This window comes from Pelodiscus sinensis, chromosome 19 (assembly GCF_052426305.1).
Source record: "Pelodiscus sinensis isolate ZL-2025 chromosome 19, ASM5242630v1, whole genome shotgun sequence".
In the NCBI taxonomy this organism is placed as follows: domain Eukaryota; kingdom Metazoa; phylum Chordata; order Testudines; family Trionychidae; genus Pelodiscus; species Pelodiscus sinensis.
Window position 1 is genome coordinate 29632603 of NC_143070.1, and position 20067 is coordinate 29652669.

Sequence of the window (20067 nt, forward strand, 5' to 3'; positions counted from 1 at the left end):
AACTCTCCCACCCAACAAGCTCTGGGACTCCTCTCCTGCCCGGCTCCTCACACCATGGAGAGTGCAGGGCAGCCACTACTCCAGCGTCACCAATTCTGGTCTTTGCCTAGTAGCCATGAAGTTCTGCTTTACCCAAACCACACAGGCACCCTCTCGCCTCTGGCCAGCCTCATGGCAGACATGGGCTTCCCTCACTAATTTTCCCATCAACTTTACAGGCAGGCATTGGTGGTATAGTGGTGAGCATAGCTGCCTTCCAAACAGTTGACCTGGGTTCAATTCCCAGCCAATGCAATGTAAAGAGGGTGCATCAAATCTCCCTACTAAAGTTTTACTTGAACCCTGAAAAACAGGCACAAATGGGTTCTGCAGCTTGGGGCTGCCTCTCACCGCTCTTCATCCTCTCTGAGAGCATGCACAGTAATGCGGTTCCTCCCTCACATACCTCTGCTGCAATTCCTTGACCTTGGCTCTGACTTGGTCTAGGATGCGGGGGTAGGAGGGAGGTGGCCTTTCTTTGAAAGACCATTGGCCATTTGGCCATAAATGTCCACATTCCTCTGCATGGACTGCTCCAAGAGGTTCTTTAGCTGTGGCCCAGACAATGACAGTGCCTGGCGTTTGCTGCCCCTTGCTTGATTTGATTCCCAGCCAATGCGAGGTGAGAAGGGAACAGGCGATCTCCTGGGGGAGATCTTATTTAACCCTGAACAACAGGCACAAGTGGGTCCCACAGCCAAGGGCTCCCTCTCACTGCTTTTCATGGGGAGAAGCTCAAATAAAACTAATTTGGCTGTTGTGGGGTCTGCATGGGGCTTGTACCCATGACCTGGGCATTATTAGCCTCCCAGCTTCTGCTCTGTCGGCAGCAGCCGCAGCCCCTTTTGGCCACTGGGTCAACCCAGCAGTTCTATGGGTGGCCAGGGAGGCCTCTTCTGTGTCCCAGAAGGAAATAGGAAAATGTGAGCAAAGGACGCAACAAGGCACCACTGGGAGTTGAACCCAGGCTCTTCAGTTTATAAGGGAAGCGCTTTAACCCCATGAGCCCCATGATGCCCACCTCAGACTGCTGGGTGAAACTGCTCTGTGGTCCCAGACAACACCTTTGACTTCCAAAGTGCAGCAATTTCCTTTCAGCCCTGGCAGTGTCTGTGGCTGAGCTGCACAAAGGAAGATACAAGATTCCTGGGGGGGGGGGGTTCTTTGCCGGATGAACGTGCCTGAGGAAAGACGCTGGAAGCGCAACAGACACACAAAAGGGGACGAGGGACAGTTTGAGTCACACACACGGCCGGTGGCGCAGCTCAGCCAGGGACCTTATCCACTCACAGAGCTTCACAGCTTCTCCACCCCCCAAACCCCACCAGGCAAACTGCCCCATGGGCCTTGCCCACACCATGCTCAGGGCCTGGGGATTTTCTGTCCTTTTGCCAGACCAAATAACTAGTCCTCCTGCCACTGCTCTGGAGTCTCTGCCTCTCAGGGGCCTTCTCATCCTCAGGCTCCGCTTTGTCTCCAGACAGACCCTGCTCTACTACAGCCACCTCCCTCTGGCTGTCACTCCTGGGCCTTCTAGAGCAAAATGTGCCCCTTCACTCTGACCGTGGATACCTGAGCTTTTAGCACTCAGAGCTGCATCTAAACACCAGCATTGGCTAGGGAGGGGTCTGAACAACTTCTGTAGAGAGGAAAACAGCAACTGTGCAGCATCCTTGCTAACTGTTTCAGAAAGCATAGTAAACTCTTTGTCAATGAGAGAAACTGTCACCCCAGGTGGGACTTGAACCCACAATCCCTGGCTTAGAAGGCCAGTACCTTGTCCATTAGGCCACTGGGGCACACAGAAAACTCTGCCAGGGAAAGAAATTTGCCCTTCTAAATGTCCCTTCTTCAACTTTTAGCTCCTAATGAAGCCCCTTTGAAGAAGCCAGATACACAGGAAGGTCTGATCACACCCCTCTGAAAATCAGCTTTCCATGGGTATCTGTAGCTGGCTCCAAGTCATGGGACTTGACATCTCGTCTCCCTCCCGAAACCAGGGAAGTGTCTCCCACCGCTGCAGCCTCCTGAGGCTCTATGGCCCTGTCTGTACAGCAGGGACAGCAACACTCACAGCCCCACAGGAGGGCCCCTGGCCTAGCAATGTGGCCCCCTGAGCAGCCTCTGATGTTCCCTGTGTGAGCCCCAGAACCAGCCCTGAGTGAGGGGGGAACAGGGGGAGCAGCTCACACATGCCAAGGGGCTGGCCAGGGGCAGGACATGAGCCTGCAAGGCAGCAGTGACATCACAAGGAACTTTTACAGCACCTCAGCTCATTGGCTGGGATGCAGTGATGTCACAGAGCAACCATGGCAACAGCCAGGTGGGAAAGCCGCAATCTCAGAGACCCCCATGGCCTGGCTGCCTGGAATCTCCTTTGTGAGGTTTTCCCTTGAACTCACCTCTAAGCCAGTCTCAGACCAGAGCGCCCAGGACTCCTTTGTATGACCTGTGAAATGCTTTGCTGTGGGAATTCTGCGGTTGAGATGTCAGGCCTTGGCACTGGGTTTAATTACCAGTTTCCGTGGCCTGTTGATACTTAGAGCTGTGATGGCTGAGTGGTTAAGGTGTTGGACTAGAAATCCAATAGGGTTTCCCTGCACAGGTTCAAATCCTGCTCACAGCAAGACCTGTTTTGGCCACACCCCTTCCTAGGACAAGAAGGGACACCTACAGAGGCTACAAAAGCAGGAGAGAACATGGATTGCAGGGTCCTGCCTAACAACAGGAAAACCAGTCTGGCTTTCAGCAGAGCCAACCTCCCCATGGACACAGCCAGGGGACCAAGTGCCTCCACCTCCCAAAAAGCCAGCCCTGGTTGGGCAGAAAGATGCTGGGCCCAGCGGCCTCCCTTCACCTGGCAGAGGCAGAAGTGATGGAGACAGGCCCATGGGTGTGTGGGCTACAAAAGACTCTTGTTCCCTTCTCAACTCCTATCAGTGCAAACATCAGGGAGAGTAGCTCAGTGATAGACTACAAATTATATGAACGTTACTTCGAATCCAACTGACCATTCAATGGAAACATTTCTCTCTCCAATTCCATTACATTCTAGGTTTCTATTTTTTGGATTCTATAAATGAATACGAACCCTTACTGCTGTCCTGTGCCAATGCACGTAAACCAGGCAAACCCGTCCCTCAGCTGGAGCCAGCTCAAACCCGCTGTGTGTCTGGTTTCTGTTTCCATCCTTTCAACAAGGGTGTGATTTGGAAGCCCAATAGCAGGTCCTTGGTCTCCATGGGCTGTGCTGTGCAGAAGAACAAGAACCACACCCAGCTGGGGAGGAACGGCCTAGTGTGTATTGCAATTGGTGGAGGAGTTGCCCAAATCTACCGGAGATGGGCAGGAGCCTGTTACAAACACACACTAAACACCATTATCAGACTGCCTGGTGCACATTCCTACCTTCCCTTGTGCACACAACATACCTGGGGCTCTAATTACTGGCCACCTGCCTTTCACACAGATCATTGATCCTTGTGACTTTCAGGTACATTCATACGGCAGCTGTTTAAACATAATGTGCTTCTATTGCATGATCAGCACCAGAATCTCCAGTTATGGCTACGCTACAAAGCTTCTCAGCAAAAAAGGTGCTACCGAGGGTCTCATTTGCATGAGTCATGATCTTATTTGCATATTTTCTGGCAAACTGATTTTGTGCTGGAGTTGCTGTGCAAAAACAAGCAGTATGGAAGTTTTCTTTTTGTGCAAAATCCCCATTTTCTGCAAGATCAGGATACCTCTTTTGGGAGGGCATAAGAATCTTGTGAAAAAAAGGGGCTTTGTGCAAAAAAAATGTTCACACGGCTTGTTTTTGCACAACAATCCCATTGGCTGAAAATATGCAAATGAGATTGTGACTCATGCAATTGAATCCCTCATTAACATATTTTTTTAAGGAGAAAACTTCTAGTGTAGATGTAGCCTCTGTGAGTCACCAGGAGTGGCGCTGTTAGTGTCGGCATCTAACTAATTGCACCATTAGGCCATGTCTTCACTCAGGTGGAGATCGCTGCTGCAATCCATCTTCCACAGCTTGATTTAGCAAGTCTAGCTAAGCCTCACTAAATCAAACCCCTAGGACACGTCTTGCTCTTTGCTACTATCCTACTCCCACTGTGAGGGCACCACCAAGCTCAACTGAAGGTAAAACCAACTCCAGATACATGTTGAAGATGGTGGGAAGAAAAGACACATTGACCTGGCAAGAAGGCACCACTGGGAGTTGAACCCAGGATCTCCTGCTTACTAGGCAGGTGCTTTAGCCAACTAAGCCATGGTGCCCTCCTTGGAAGCAGCCTTAAAACTGTTCTATGTTATGGTTCCAGACACCCCCTTCCCATTCCTAAGTGCAGCCGTTCCCCATTCCCCTCCAGCTCTTGCCATGACTCAAGGCCTGCGCAGCCCAAGACATTTGATTAGCAGCTGGTACGCAAAACCTTTGCGTCAATTGTAGCACCAGGCCCCAAAGGGACAGACCCAAGGCAGCCGCCTGGTCCTAAGGCCGGGCCTGCAGCCAGGGGAGGGAGAAGAATCTCTCCTTTCAGCTGGAGTTGAATCAGCCACCTAAGGACACTTGCCGAGCACCCGCTACAGGACTCTGCTCTGCCAGCTGAGCTATGGAAGGTGCCTGGGGCAGGCTGCTTTGCCCAGGTGGCCCTTGGACGAGTGTCAGGACAAGAGCCCCCCGAAGGGTCTGGCCTCCCAGAGGAGGAGCAGGAGAACCCAGCAGCTCAGGGGTGTCACAGGCGCTTCACCCGCAGAAGGACCCTTGAGTGATCCAGGCAGAAACGCCGCGTCTCGCTCCCTGCAGCTCCCCTTGCTGCCCTGGCAGGCGCTGCCCCTTCTCCCACCGGCCTGGGCCTGGCCTCCCTCCCCGCCCGGAACCACAGAAAGCCCCTTGGCGTGAGCCTGGGCAAGCCAGAGGCCTCAGGCCTGTCCCCTCTGAGGGGCTTGTGCCTTGGCCTCCTCTGCCCTTGGTGCCGGCTCTCCCGGCTGCCCCTGAGCGCTGCTGGCCAAAGGAGGCAGCAAGGCAGGAGAGGGGGGAGGAGCAAGTCCCGCTGAGGCCGACAGCTCGGGCTCAAGCCTCCAGCCCCAGCACAAAACCTTCAGCCGGGCCCGTGTGGCTCCCTCCTGCCCCCATACACGCTCACAGGGGGAAACGTGCCCCATGTTCCATCCCCGCGCCAGGCCTGGGCGACGGGCTCAGCCCTCGAGCAGCCCACAGGGCCTGTGAGGGACGGACTGAGAGCAGGGCCCCACTGACACCCCCGTCCTGCCCCACTGGCCTGCGTGCGGCGCTGGCACGGGACAGGCAGGAACGGCAGCCGGGGAGAAAGCAGCTTGGACTGACGGGCGAGTCTCACTTGCTGACCAGACTCCCAGGCCCTGGGCTCTGGGGCCAGCCCCCCTGTGGGTCAGAGCCCCCTGGCCACAATGCTACTCCAGGGGGCCTGGTTCCAGGGCCACCTAACCCCAGGGGCTGGGGGGCCGGAGGCCTTTACCCTGGAGTCTCAGAGCTCCCCCAGTGTCGGCTGCCACTGGCCTGAATGGTGCTGGATGCTCCTGCTCCCCTCCCAGCAGGCTGGCCCTGCGCAGGCTCTGTGCTCGCTGGAGCCTCCTCCTGCCAGGTCCCCGGCCTGCTCCCTGCAAAGCCTCAGCCTGGCTCCTTTCCTGCCCTCTGCTTGCGGGGCCCCTGGTGCCAGCTCCGGGCGGATCCCTGAGCCCCAGCATTGGGTGCAGCACTGCTGGGCCCCCGGAGCCTGGGCTGCAGCCAGGAGGGGGAATCTCCCGCAGGGTCGGTGGGATGTAGAATGCTGCTCTCTGGGAACCTTTCCCACGGCAGCGCCCCCAGCCTGGCCAGTCCCTGCCCAGCCCAGCCCCCACCCCAGGGTGGGCAGCATTTGTGGGGGTAGGTAGGAGAGGCCCCCCGTTCCCTTCCCAGAGAGCAGACCCCCCCCCCCCCCACGGTGGCAGTGTGGGGATCTGGCCCAGGGCTGCTCTCAGCAGAGGGGGCTGTGATCCCAGCCTGGGGCCAGGGAAGCTGCTACCAGCTCGTGTGGGGCGGGGGGAGCCATCCCAGAGAGGGTGGGGAGGGGGATCAAGAGAGATGGGGGCAGATAGGAGAGGTGAAGGGGAACAGGGAGGTGGGGCAGGAAGGGGAGGCAGGAGGCGCTGAAGGGAGGTTGGCTGGATCATGCCAGGCATGGGGTGGCTGGGAGCAGGGGTGCAATGGAGGGAAACTGGGGGGGGGGTCACAGGAAGGGAAAGGGGGCAGGGGAGGTTGGGAGGAGACTGGGGGAGCAAGAGCTGCCTGGCTGAGGGAGGGGGAGACACAGGGCAGGGCTTGTACAGAAGGAAGGGGGGAGATACAATGGCAGCTCCCCCACCCCCATCGGGCAGGAGGGGGGGCAGAGGTGCCTGGTGGTGGCACTTGGGGGCACCAACTCCTCTGCCCCTGACAAAATTTCTGAAGTTTATAACCAGGGTGTCCCAAATGCCCCCTGCCTCTGTGGGTGCCTCTCCCTGCGCCCCTCCCTCTGCAGGCTCCAGTCCCCCTGGGGGAGGAGCTGCCCCCCCCCAGCAGCCTGAGGGGAATTGTTTCTGTGAATTTTTAAGTGTAGATACCTGCAAACACTGATCTGTTAGGGACCGGCAACAGTTTATTTCCATATTTGCAGATTTGTTATTTGCATAATGGATATGCAGATACCTAATGAGACGCCATTTTTGCAGAAGAGGCTCTTGCTCCAGAAGAAGCTCTTGTGCAATGCCGCTTCGACGATTATTTTCAGGAATAGTGGCATTGCACAAGAGGGGTTTTCTCGCACAAGACGGGGCAGTGTAGACAGTTCCTTCTGGAGCAAGAGCGTCTTCTGCAAAAATGGCGTCTCATTAGGTATGCAAATGAGGCTCCATGGTATTCCACACTTAGGCTCATTTGCATATTTCTCATGCAAGAAACTGGGAGTGTAGACGTAGCCTAGGTGAATGTGTGTGTGGGGGGGATTTTTCCCACCAGGCCTTTGTCCCTCGGAATCCCTGGGGACGTTGGGTTTTGTCTTGTTTAGTTTCCCTTTTCCCTGCTTCCCTCCTCACTGGGGGGGGAGGAGGGGGCAGCTCTCTCACACTTTTGGTGGGAAGCCCTGGCACAGAGATGGGATAGGCAGATATTCTGAGAGTGAGTCCCTGGACTATTTGGGGAGAGAACTTGCACACGTCTGCCCTTTCCTCTGTCACCAGAATGGCCGAGTGGTTAAGGTGTTGGCCTTAAGATCCAATAGATGATTGCCTGGGTGGGTTCAAACCCTCTTCCTGGTAGCTCCCTGCTTTGGAGAGACATTGATATAGAGGGTGATTTACCTTGCTATGAGCACTGGACCCTATGTCTGGCAGCATCTTGAGATGTGCTTTTGTGCAAGAGGATCCATGGCAGTGTGGCTGCTCTCCTCTGCAAGAAAGCTCTGATGGCCATTTTAGCTATAGGGCAAGAAACCCTTGTCCTGCATCCACACTGCCCTCTTGCGCAAGAGGACTTACACCTGTTAGAAAAGAGCGTAGCTCTTGTGCAAGAAGCCCTTTCTTACCACGCTTTAGTGTAAAACTTCTTACACAAGAGCGAGTGGGCAGTGTGGATGCTCTGCGGAAGAACGGCCCTTCTTGCACAATAACCCGCCAGTGTAGACATAGCCCATCAGTGTGGACACAGCCTTCCAGTTCTAGTCCCAGTTCTGATTGGCTGAGCTGGGAGGAAGTCACAGGGAGGAGACTCAGGACTTCCTTGTTCTCCTTAAGTCCCAGCAAATGAGCCAGAACGTCTTGTCTGCTCGGGGAATTGTTCTGTTTCTCGCCAGTGGTTGTCTCTGAGCAGCTCCTGAGTCTCTCTGTGTCCCGGTGCTTCTAACCCACTGGCTGAGCCATCCCTAGGCTGGGCTGTGGGGCTGTATCTCACTGGAGGTCACGTTATTCTGATCAGTCAGGGTGTGAAACTCCAGACTGAGGGGGAGTTTCAGCATCTGGGTCCTGTGCCCAGCATTGCCCCAGACTGGCTGTGTGAGGTCAGACAAGGCCCTTTGCCCTTCTCAGCCTTTGTCCTTCCCTCTGCCAGTTGGGGGGAACAATCCCCTCCTGCTTGCCCCATGGTGGGGGGAGCTGTGAGGAGTGGTGTGAGGGTGTTGCTGGCAGCAGTGAGTACTAGGAGGTGTCCTGTCACCTGGGCTCCATGTAGGGTTGCCAGATGGTTTCTACAAAAATACCAGAGACACTTGACATGACATCACAATCGACATTATTGTTATTTAGAAAATACCGGACATTTCTATTTCTATTTTCTCAGTTTGTTTCCTGAACAGAAAGCTCAAATTCTGGACTGTCTGGTTCAAAACCAGACACCTGGCAACCCAGCTCCATGTCAGCAGGGAAACGCAGTCGAACAGCTCCCCGCATATGCTGGTCCAGCCTTGTGCCTGCTGCTGGGGCTGCCTCTCCCCATCAGCCGGGCCTCCTGCCCGTGTTGGTGCAGCAACTGCCAGTCTGCCGGCAGCCATGTCATCTGGGGGCAAGAGCAGGGAGAACGGCGCCTTCCTAGCCCAGTCTGCCCCCCCATCCCATCGCTGAGGGAACTTTCCCCCAATGCCAGCCCCATGCTCAAGGGCTTTGTAAAAGGGCCAGGCCAAAGTAGCTCCCCCCTTGCTCCTACTGAGCCTCTGCCAGAGCTGCCCCTCCTCAGGCTCTGCCTTGTCACCAGACAGACCCTGCTCCAGCCCCCTCCCTCTGTCTGAGTCACTCCTGGAGCTGGTGGGACTAGACAGCTGCTGTCCTATGGGATGTGACACTTCTTGGGGAACCATCTCTCAGTTCCCATGGGGGGAAAATCAAGACAGTGGTTCCTAATCAACCCTCAGGTCACACTTCTATATTCTAATATGCAGATTTCTAAACCTGGTGGAGTGTGTTTGAATGGGACAAGCATTTTGCTGAGATTATTTCTGTTTCACACAAGTGTTGTGTGAAAACATTCCCCATGAGGAGAAAGTGAATGCACATGAGTGTGGGTGTGTAGGGAAGCAGGTGCTAATAAGACTGTACTTTCCGGAATCATTTCTCTAGTTGGTAACTAGAGAAATGCAGCTGAAAGTGGTTGGTCTTGCTACCCATGAGAATGAATGACAGTGTTCTCTTCTAAGCATGAAGCAAGCAGACAGTGTTTCTTTAATGTCATTGCTGTTTGTTGTTGATGATTGTTCCTTCTTTCCTGTTGGGAAGCTGGAAGAAGAGAACACAGGCTGAGTGATTGGCTACTGTGAAACAGTTCAAAATTAGTTTTGCAGTAGAGAAGAATGGGGATTTCATTTTATTGTTTTGTCTTGGCTTTTGTTTAATTTCTGGATTTACTTGTTGGCTACATCTACACTGGTATAATTTTGTACAGATACTTTTAATGCAAGGATTTTTGCGTTAAAGCATTTGTACAGGAGAGCACCTACACTGGCATGTGCTTTTGCGCAAGAGATGTGCTTTTGCGCAAAAGCATTTGTGCCAGTGTAGATGCTCTCTTGTTTAAGAAAGCTCTGATGGCCATTTTAGCCATTGGGCTTTGTTGCGCAAGAAATTAACGTTGCTGTCTAGACTGGCCTCTTGCACAAGAATACTTGACAAGAGGGCTTATCCGTGAGTGGGCGCGTCAGAGTATTTGCGCAAGAACCACTGATTTTGTACATTACAAACTCAGTGTTCTTGCTCAAATACTCGCAGCCAGTGTAGACAGGCGGTAAGATTTTGCGCAAAATTTTGCCAATGTAGACATAGCCGAACTGCTCTGGTCCTGATCCTGATGTTTTCATGCTTTTATCTCACCTGCTGCTGGGTCTTTTTCATGTGCTTCTCACACTGGATTTAGTCAGCCCCTTGGATCTGCCTCATGCCTTGTCCCCCATCTGTTCCCTAGTGGCCCTGCGGGAGGCAGAGACTAGCCGCAGCCCAGTGTTAATTATCCCTTGGGTTAGTGTCTTTCTCCCATAACGTGTAGCTAAGATATTTGTTAGTAACTGGCAGGTGCCGCGGGGGCTCACCCCCGAACAGAGACACACGACCGCAATATTGGGGCACAAGACAAAACTCACCTGCTCCTGGAACAGGAACACTGACTAGCGGTGAGGCCCATCCCCGGAAGCAACGAGCAGTGAGAGCTGAGTTGGGGGGAGAGGTAAAAACAGGGGGAGAAGGCTCCATGACTGTGTGAGAGGGAGGCTTTGCCCTGGCCAGTGACCAGTGGGGAATCGTTGCCTCTCCGAGGGGCCCAGGCCTGGTTACTGAGTGGGGGCTGGAGCCAGTTCTGTGTTGTCTCCTTCAACAACTAAAGTTGAACCGCTGGGCTAGTGCTGTGTGTGCCACAGAACTTCCTCCAGTGCTGCCCACATGGCAGAGGAGAGGGGCAATTTGAGTCACCCAGTTCTGCTCCTTCTGAAAATGGCAAGTGTTGTCTTAGCAGTGCCAGAGAGGGGGGAAGGAGCCTAAGGTAACCTCTTGGGTCACAGCTGCTGTCACATGTGACACTGAGGTGAGAAAAGTGACAAGGCAGCTGTCACATGAAACAGTAGGCTGGTTTCCCTGAGTGGGAATCGAACCCAGACGACAGCAGTGAGAGTGCTGGATCCTAACCACTAGACCATCAGGGACACATGGAACATACCTCTTTGCTCACCTACACTAGCCTTTCACAGGCCATTTTCTGTCCACTTCATGATTGGGTGGCAGGTCCATTCTCCCTTGCCCAGAGGGGACAAGAACAGAAACCAAACAGAACATCAAAGCAAACAGACTGGGCCATGCCAGTTGCCCAACTAGCCCAGGATCCTGTCTCACAACAGCAGCCAATCTCATTGCCCAGTGGGAATCCTCAGGACAGACACTTGTCAAGTGATCCCTCCTGTTGCCCATTTCCAGCTTCTAGAATACACCAGCTAGGGACACCTGCCCTGTCCATCCTGGTTCAATGCCATTGATTGACCTTTCCTGCATTAAATTATCCAGTTCTGTTTTGGACCTTCTTGTAGATTTCACCTTCTCAACATCCTCTGGCAAGGAGTTCCACTGGGCGCAAAAATGTTTCCTTTTGGTTTATTTTTAACTTGGTTTCTGGGATCCGTGAGACCCTTTCACACACAAGGGCTTTCTCTGCAGCATGCTGGGGGGAGAAACCCCTGAGCCAGTGACACGGACTGACCTAGGCACTGAAGTGGTCGGGGGCCCAGGACCCTGGGCAGGGAGTCGGGTGGCCAGACCCTGGTGGCAAGAGTCTTGGTGCTACTTGTTTCCCTGCCCCCTCTGGTGCCCTCACTCCTCACCCGCAGCCCCTGCTGCCTGCCTGGGTCCCTGTGCTGTGTCAGACGCTCAATGAACCCTCCTGTTTCACACGGGCTGGGAGTGGCTCTGGGCTAGGGCACAGGGCTGTGTCATTCCCTGTGGGAGCGGGAGGCCCCCGGAGCCCAGAGCGAGTGGACTCCCCAAGGGGCGCACGGTGAGAGTCAGGGGGCTGGCGGCTCAGGGAGGGGCGGTCCCAGGAGGCAGAGGGCACCTGTGACTCTCATCTGGCAGCTGACACTCTGCTCCTTGCTTCCCTCCCGCTGCTTCACCTCCCAGGGCTTCTTTCTCCTTCTCTGTCCATAGCAGGCAGCTACACAAAGGCAGGTCACCAAACCAGACACCCCTGTGGCCAGCATGGGGCTTGCACCCACGACCTGGGCGTTATCAGCATCAAGCTCTAAACAGCTGAGCCAGCAGCCCACGAGGGGCCCTTTGGGAAAGACCCCACAGGCAGCTGCAGGGACGTCTCTGCCGCTGCCCAGAGCTCGTCTCTGATGGGGCCACGGGCGACTCACTGAGATGTGGGCTGGCTAGTTCTGGCTCGTTCTGAAGTCAGAAGAGCAGGAGTCTTTGTGGGTTCAGGGGATCAGGGGAAGGGCTGCTAAAGCAGGTGACCAGCAGCAGCTCTATGTGCTGGGCACCTGCTCCAGGCCTCCTGGACATATGGAGCCTCCCTTTGTGGCTTGGGCTGGAGGAACCTGCTGCCTGCAGGGAGCCTTGGGCCAGCCAGCGCAGCAGCAGGAATTTGGGATCAGGTCACCCCATTGGGGACAATGGAGGGAAGAGAAGAGTTTTCCTGCTATTGGGGGAAGCAGGCCAGGCCAAGGCCCTTTTAGCCACTAGGTCTGTGCAGGCTGGAGCCTTCTCCTACCAGCTCTCTGGCCTGCTTCCAAGTTTTCAGCCTTTTCCTTGCATTTGTTTCTACTTCCCTGTCCATAGCAGGCAGCTAAAGGGGGGCTGTTGCCACAGCAAGCACCCTTGTGGCCAGCATGGGGCTTGAACCCATGACCTTGGCGTTATTAGCACCATGCTCTAACCAACTGAGCTAGCCGGCCTATAAGAGGCACTTTTACAACCGGCCCTTTCAGAAAGATGCCTCCGGCTCTGTGATGTGACTGCAGCTTCCAAGGCAGCAAGTGGGGAATCCCCCTCGGTGAGCACGAGAGGCTCCGACTGGCCTGGTTTGAATCCAGTGGAAGGGCTGGACGGTCCCACTGTGTTTGTTCCCTCCCCCACCAGGCAGCGTAGGGCCCACATCCCAGCAGGCAGTTACAGGCACATCGCTTGCTCCCAGAGCGCTGGGACGACCATGGAGCAGGATTCAGTTGCCAGTTTGTGGTACCCAGGGGCTCAGAGTGGAAGTCAGAGTATCAGTATCAGTCACAGCAACCTCTGTACCCGCTCCAGCCTTGTGGTTTCCTTCTTCCCAACGTTCCTCTCCAATCAGCCTTTTCCTGAACCAGCAGTTCCATGGGTGGCCAGGGGAGGCCTCTTCTGTGTCCCAGCAGGGCATAGGAAAATGTGAGCAAAGGCTACAACAAGGGAACAATGGGAGTTGAACACAGGATTTCCTATGTATGAGGTAGGTGTTTTAGCCAGCTGAACCATGGCGCCCTACGGGGCTATGTCTCTACTGCTAAGTTTTTCCAGGATAACTCTCGTGTCCTGGAAAAACTGTGCCACATCCAAGGAACCGGTCCACTTTTCCCCACCACTTTCCAAAAAAGTGGGCATGTTTTTGCGGAAGGCCTGTATTCCTCACTTTATTAGGAATAAGGACTCTTCTAAAAGAGGAGGTTATCCCCACATTTGGATCCCTGTAGATGGGCCAAATGTCGGAAAAGCCTCTTCTGAAAAAAGAAAAGTGTCTCTAAAACTAATTTATGGTTGCAGCTAACAAAGTGCAGCCATTCCCCATTTCCCTCCAGCCTTCCAGGGTCTCAAGGCCTGTGCAGCCCAAGAAACGTGATTGGCAACTGGTACGCAGAATCTTATTGTCAATTGAGTGCAGGGCTCTGAAAACATGGACTCCAGGCAAGCAGCTTGTGCAAAAGGTGAACTCTAGGGAAAAGGCTCTTCTTCAAGCCAGCAACCTAAGGATGACTTACCAAGGTTCAAATCCTGCTCACAGCGAGGCCTGTGTTTTGGCCACACGTCGTCCTAGGGCAGAAAGGTACCTAACCCCTGAGAAGAACATGCCTATGTGTTTTCTTGGCAAAAAAAATGTGCTAATGAGGGTCTTATTTGCATGAGTCATGGTCTTATTTGCATATTTTCTGCCAAACTGATTTTGCGCTGGTGTTGTTGTGCAAAAACAAGCAGTATGGAAGTTTTCTTTCTGTGCAAAACCCCCTTTTTCTGCAAAATCAGGATACCTCTTTTGGAGGACATAAGAATCTTGTGGGGAAAGAGGGTTTTGTGCAAAAAAAACGTTCACACTGTTTGTTTTTGCAGAAAAATCCCATTGGCAGAAAATATGCAAATGAGATTGTGACTCATGCAACCGAGTCCCTCATTAACATATTTTTTTAAGGAGAAAACTTCTTGTTTAGATGTAGCCTCTGTGGCTACGTCTACACTGGCATGATTTTCCGGAAATGCTTAAAACAGAAAAGTTTTCCATTATAAGTATTTCTGGAACAAGCGTGCCTACATTAGCAGGATGCTTTTCTGGAAAAGGACTTTTTCCGGAAAAGCGTCTGTGCCAATGTAGATGTGCTTTTCCGCAAAAAAGCCCCGATCATCATTTTCGTGATCGGGGCTTTTTTGCGGAAAAGAAATCTGTGCTGTCTACACTGGCCCTTTTGCGGAACAGTTTTCTAGGAAAGGACTTTTGCCTGAACAGGAGCAGCATAGTTTTTCTGGAAAAGCACTGATGATTATACAGTAGATCATCAGTGCTTTTCCGGAAATTCAAGGGGCCAGTGTAGACACCGCAGGAGAGTTACCAGCAGTGGGGCTGGTAGTGTGGGCACATAACTAATTGCACCATTAGGCCATCTCTTCACTCAGGTGGAGATGGCTGCTGCAATCCATCTTCCAGAGCTTGATTTAGCAAGTCTAGCTAAGCCTCACTAAACCAAACCCCTAGAGAACCTCCTGCTCTTTGCTACTAATCTACTCCCACTGTGAGGGCACCACCAAGCTCAACTGAAGGTAAAACCAACTCCAGGTACATGTTGAAGAATGGTGGGAAGAAAAGACCCATTGACCTGGCAACAAGGCACCACTGGGAGTTGAACCCAGGATCTCCTGCTTACTAGGGAAGCACGTTAGCCAACTAAGCCATGATGCCCTCCTTGGGAGCAAACCTTAAAACTGTTCTACTTTATGGTTCCAGACACCCCCTTCCCATTCCAAAGTGCAGCCGTTCCCCATTCCCCTCCAGCTCTTGCCATGACTCAAGGCCTGCGCAGCCTAAGACACTTGATTGGCAGCTGGTACCCAAAGCCTTTTTGTCAATTGTAGCAGCAGGCCCCAAAGGGACAGACCCAAGGCAGCCGCCTGGTCCTAAGGCCGGGCCTGCAGCCAGGGGGAAGGAGAAGAATCTCTCCTTTCAGCTGGAATTGAATCAGCCACCTAAGGACACTTGCCCAGCACCTGCTACAGGCCTCTGCTCTGCCAGCTGAGCTATGGAAGTTGCCTGAGGTAGGCTGCTTTGCTTATGTTGGCCAGGGCAAGAGGCCCTGCCCAAACAGGAGGGGCAGGAGAGCCCCTTCTGGCAGAAGCACAGGGGTGTCACAGGTGCATCACACGCAAAGGGACCCTTGAGTGATCCAGGCAGAAACGCCGCGTCTCGCTCCCTGCAGCTCCCCTTGCTGCCCTGGCAGGCGCTGCCCCTTCTCCCACCGGCCTGGGCCTGGCCTCCCTCCCCCGCCCGGCACCACAGAAAGCCCCTTGGCGTGAGCCTGGGCAAGCCAGAGGCCTCAGGCCTGTCCCCTCTGAGGGGCTTGTGCCTCGGCCTCCTCTGCCCTTGGTGCCGGCTCTCCCGGCTGCCCCTGAGCGCTGCTGGCCAAAGGGGGCAGCAAGGCAGGAGAGGGGGGAGGAGCAAGTCCCGCTGAGGCCGACAGCTCGGGCTCAAGCCTCCAGCCCCAGCACAAAACCTTCAGCCGGGCCCGTGTGGCTCCCTCCTGCCCCCGCACACGCTCACAGGGGGAAACGTGCCCCATGTTCCATCCCCGCTCCAGGCCTGGGCGACGGGCTCAGCCCTCCAGCAGCCCACAGGGCCTGTGAGGGACGGACTGAGAGCAGGGCCCCACTGACACCCCCCGTCCTGCCCCACTGGCCTGCGTGTGGCGGTGGCACGGGACAGGCAGGAACGGCAGCCGGGGAGAAAGCAGCTTGGACTGACGGGCGAGTCTCACTTGCTGACCAGACCCCCAGGCCCTGGGCTCTGGGGCCAGCCCGGAGGGGGTGGGAGAGGGGGTGTGAAGAAATTCCAGGGGAGGGGGAAGAGGTAACCCAGCCCTCCCCTCATCATTTTTTTTTCTTTTTTGCTCAACAAGTTGTGCTGCTATTTGGGGGGGGGGGGCATGAGGGTTTTTCACAAATCAAAAAGGGGGGGGAGTGATGCTGAAAAGTCTGGGAACCACTGCAAGAGGACGACCCAGCAGGGACTAAAAGTGAGTGCTCCAGGTGAGGTTTGAACTCACAACCTCAGCATGTCTCCTACAAGTACTGCCTTATAAGTACTGTGCACTGACCCATTGTGCCACTAGAGCAGACATTTGAAGCATTTCTTCAAAGTCCTTAGATTGAAAAAGTCAAGACGCACAAAGTGGAATTGAAGTTTCTGCCTGTGCCCTTGTTCTTTTTTTCACAGGCAGAGCCAGGGGGCTCCGTGCATCCAGAGACCCCTCCCTCTTCCTCCCTGGTCTCTGAAATAACCCACCCTAGCGGGGCACAAAGCTGCTGGGGGCCAGAGCACTAGAGATGAGTTGCACGTGGGTTAGTGCTCCCTTTGCACATGAGAGGTAGCAGGATTCACTCCCATCTTCTCCCACCTGCTCGCTGGTGCTGAGGGGCCAGCCCCTTTCCTGCTGCCCCAACTCTTATTCCCACAATGCACTTTGTGCAGGAACCATTGGTCTTTGTTCCAAGGTGTGTGGCTGGGAGCCAGGACCCTTCCCAAAGTATACAACTCCCCCGCCCCCGTTCTGCTCACACTCTCTGGCTGCCTCCAGCATGGGCTGAGCTCGGGGGTGAGATGGGCCTCAGGCACTTGACCACAAGTCTGCTCACGAAGCTCTAATGGGCTTCAGACAAGCAAACCCCCCCTTAGTGAACCTCAGGGCAAGGAAGCCGAAAAGCCTGGAGCACAAGGACCTCCCAGCAACCGCCCCAGCCCGTCCCACTGAGATTTAAACTCAGATTGGAGGATTCAGAGTCATTAGTGCTGCCCCTTACACCTAGGACCTAGACAGAAGGCCTGGGGTAGACACCTGGGGCACTCAGCTCTCAGACTGGCCTCTGCTCTCCTGGCTTCCCTCCGGCTGCTTCATCTCTCAGGACTCTCTGGCTACGTCTACACGGCACGTTTATTTAGGAATAAGCTTTTCAGGAATAGTTATTCCAAGATAGCACGTCTACACTGCAGGGAAACCTCAAAATGAGTCCAAGGAGGCTTCCCTAATGTAGACTTGCTACCTTGATTTAGAGCCCCAGGTTGAATAACTTAGAATGGCCCTGGGGGAGGGGGGGGGGGATATTTTGAAATAGCAGAAATGGAGCATGTACACACACCTCATTTTGAAATAGCTATTTCAGAATAGGCATTTTTCTGCGTACAGTGAGGTCTACAGAAGTTAGAATTAGCCGTCCGTTATTTCAGAGTTATTTCAAACTAACGGAATTGCTGTGTAGACTCTTGCATTGTTATTTTGGAATAACGGCCATTGTTCCAAAAGAACTTTTCCGTGTGGACAGAACCTCTGTCCTGCCCCAGTTCTGCTGCTTTCAGGACAAACTCCTTGTTAGGACCAGTCACAATCTAGGGTCAGTGAGGGTCCATCCCAGCTGAGATGTGTGATACACAAAAGTCTCTTGTTCCCTACCCACTTCTCCATACTGGCTGCAAACCCAACTCTCACATGGGGGTGTAGCTCAGTGGCAGAGTGTTTGACTGCAGATCAAGTGGTCCTTGGTTCAAATCCAAGTGCCCCCTGAGAGAGTGTTGATTTAATGCAGACATTCACCTTTCTTGGATTTCCATTATATGTGAACTGTTTAAATGCATACAAACCCTAAGGCGACATCTACACTGCAGGCTTTCTATGCAAGAACAATTGTTCTTGCAGAAAAATGTGCAGAGCATCTACACTGCACGAGGATTCTTGCACAAGTAAATTTGCACTACAGTGTTGGAAAACAGGGCTTCTTCCAGAAGAGTTATTCCTCTCCCCATGAGGAATAAGCCCTCCTGCACAAGAGCTCTTCCACAAGAGGGCAGTGTAGACCGGCAACATGAATTTCCTGTGCAAGAAACCCGTATGGCTAAAATGCCCATCAGAGTTTTCTTGTGCAAGAGAGCAACCACACTGCCATGGACGCTCTTGCACAAAAGCACATCTCTTGTGCAAAGCACTTGGCAGTGTGGACGTGCTCTTGTGGAAGACCTTTCGCACAAGAATGCTTGCGCAAAACAGTTCTTACACAAGAAGGCTGCAGTGTAGCTGTAGCCGTCGTGTTATGATGGTGTTTAGGTCAGTAACTGGGGCCACTAAATGGAGCCTGTGACCTGTGACCTAGGGATCCATGTTGGATCCCCTCAGGCACTGGCCGCTCAGAGACTGGTCAGAACTGGATTTTCCTGCCAAGTGGCATGAGGGTTCCTGACAATAAGCGGTGGAACGGCTCTGCTCAAGAGGGTTTTTTTGTGCAAGAAGGAGCAGTGTAGACAGCTTCTTGTTGCACAAAAGCCTGTGCTGCAAAATGATGGCTCATTAGGTATGCAAATGAGGTGTGGAAATATTCATCCCCACATTTCATTTGCATATCTTATTGCGCAGCAATGCGCAGTGTAGACACAGCGAAGGAAGCCAAATACTGGCATTACCAAGGATTTGCAGCAAACCAACATCTCCCCAGCGGGTCCCACTGAGGTCGTGGTGCAGGATTCAGACTCACTTGCCTAGGAAGATGCTAGAATCTCCCTGCTTCACACAATTTTTTTTTTTTAAGCTTAGGCAGAAAGCAGAGGGGCCATGTTTACACTAGTGGGCTCTTGCGCAAGCAATATGCAAATGAAGCATGGACTATCACACTGCTCCTTCATGCACAAGAAACCCCCTTGACAATAAGTAGCAGAACAGCTCTGCACACGAAGGCTCTGTCTACACTACACTGGTGGCTTCTTGCTTAAGAACACAGCCACACTGGGCAGCTGAGCCGCTGACACAGGTGACCAGGTTGGCAGCAGCCCTGTGGGCTGGGCACATGCTCCAGGACATATGATGCCTCCCTCTGCCTCCCTCTGTGGCTTGGGCTGGCAGAACCTGCCCCCTGAAGGGAGCCTTGGGCCAGCCACTGCAGTAGCAGGAATTTGGGCATCAGGTCACCCCACTGGGGATAATGGAGGGACAAGAAGAGTTTTCCCTGCCATTAGGGAAAGCAGGCCAGGCCAAGGCCAGTTTAGCCACTGGGGCTGTGTAGGCTGGAACCTCCTCCTACCAGCTCTCTGGAAAACTTCCTGCAAAGGTCTCATGCTCTTTCCTGTCCATAGCAGGTAACTACAGTGTGGGTGGGAGCAATCACCACAGCAGCCAAGATGGGACTTGAACCCATGACCTTGCAGTTATGAGCAACACACTCTAACCAACTGAGCTAGCTGGCCTGACAGAAATGAGCTTACAAATGGCCCTTTTGGAAAGGTGCCTCCAGCAGCATCAGGGATGACTGGAGCTGCCAAAGGCTCTTCTCTGAGGGGCCACTAGTCACTCACTGTGATGTGGGCTGGCTAGTCCAGCTGGTTTGAGGTGTCACGGAAATCCAGACTCAGGGTTGGAAGGAGAGAAACACTTTTATTAAGAGCTGTGGGAAGTTTCAAAAGAAAGACTTCCAAAATCAAATGTCCGTGGAAACCTTATATACATTCATGGTTGCACACAAAATAGAATAGACGTTACATAAGCTAGTAACAGAGTTGATTGGCTTAATGCTTAAAGCTACTTTTATCTCAATATGCAGAGATAAACTTAGTTACATGGGTGTTAGTCTCATCCTTGCAGCAGAAAAGCTAGATCAGGCTGGTTTTAGTAGGTTCACTATCTCTCACACACAACGCAAGGTCACGTTCAGTCAGTTGCATACACACTTCACATTGTTCCTTTTAACAAAATACATTTTCCTTCTCAGAGGTTTGGTCAGGGTTGCTGGCAGTCAGCATGGCATGTCACCCTCCTGTTACACTTGGTGCCAGAAGAACAAAGCTTGCAAAGGAGTTTGAATTCCCTCCATCTCCCCATGCTGCAGCGGTAAAAGAAATCCTGAAACCGTCCCCTTCTCCTGTCGCTGGAGAGATGGAAATGGAGCCGTTCCTTGTGGGGAAAGAAGTGGGTGTGTCAGGAGGGGGATTTGTGCTCAAACCTCCCCACAGACCCGAACCCCCCATTGGGGGCAAGAAAGAGCCTTGAGTCGGGCACTTGAGAACTCTCGGTTCCT

General features: G+C 53.5%; 9 non-coding genes across 9 annotated transcripts; 4 read left to right on the forward strand and 5 right to left on the reverse strand.

The window, feature by feature from the left end:
• Positions 1-222: 222 nt before the first annotated feature.
• On the forward strand, positions 223-294 carry TRNAG-UCC (transfer RNA glycine (anticodon UCC)). The gene has a single exon. It is a non-coding gene; the product is annotated as a tRNA-Gly (tRNA).
• A 1471-nt stretch (positions 295-1765) lies between these two features.
• TRNAR-UCU (transfer RNA arginine (anticodon UCU)) lies at positions 1766-1838 on the reverse strand. Its single transcript has one exon. It is a non-coding gene; the product is annotated as a tRNA-Arg (tRNA).
• Positions 1839-2583: 745 nt separating this feature from the next.
• On the forward strand, positions 2584-2665 carry TRNAS-AGA (transfer RNA serine (anticodon AGA)). The gene has a single exon. It is a non-coding gene; the product is annotated as a tRNA-Ser (tRNA).
• A 1590-nt stretch (positions 2666-4255) lies between these two features.
• TRNAT-AGU (transfer RNA threonine (anticodon AGU)) lies at positions 4256-4329 on the reverse strand. Its single transcript has one exon. It is a non-coding gene; the product is annotated as a tRNA-Thr (tRNA).
• A 4793-nt stretch (positions 4330-9122) lies between these two features.
• LOC149522829 (small nucleolar RNA U3) lies at positions 9123-9338 on the forward strand. Its single transcript, XR_016347493.1, has one exon. It is a non-coding gene; the product is annotated as a small nucleolar RNA U3 (small nucleolar RNA).
• A 1311-nt stretch (positions 9339-10649) lies between these two features.
• Positions 10650-10721, reverse strand: TRNAE-CUC (transfer RNA glutamic acid (anticodon CUC)). Its single transcript has one exon. It is a non-coding gene; the product is annotated as a tRNA-Glu (tRNA).
• Positions 10722-12390: 1669 nt separating this feature from the next.
• Positions 12391-12464, reverse strand: TRNAI-AAU (transfer RNA isoleucine (anticodon AAU)). The gene has a single exon. It is a non-coding gene; the product is annotated as a tRNA-Ile (tRNA).
• A 3572-nt stretch (positions 12465-16036) lies between these two features.
• On the reverse strand, positions 16037-16130 carry TRNAI-UAU (transfer RNA isoleucine (anticodon UAU)). Its single transcript has 2 exons — positions 16093-16130; positions 16037-16072 (listed from the first exon to the last, which is right to left on the reverse strand). It is a non-coding gene; the product is annotated as a tRNA-Ile (tRNA).
• Positions 16131-17500: 1370 nt separating this feature from the next.
• TRNAC-GCA (transfer RNA cysteine (anticodon GCA)) lies at positions 17501-17572 on the forward strand. Its single transcript has one exon. It is a non-coding gene; the product is annotated as a tRNA-Cys (tRNA).
• Positions 17573-20067: the final 2495 nt, after the last annotated feature.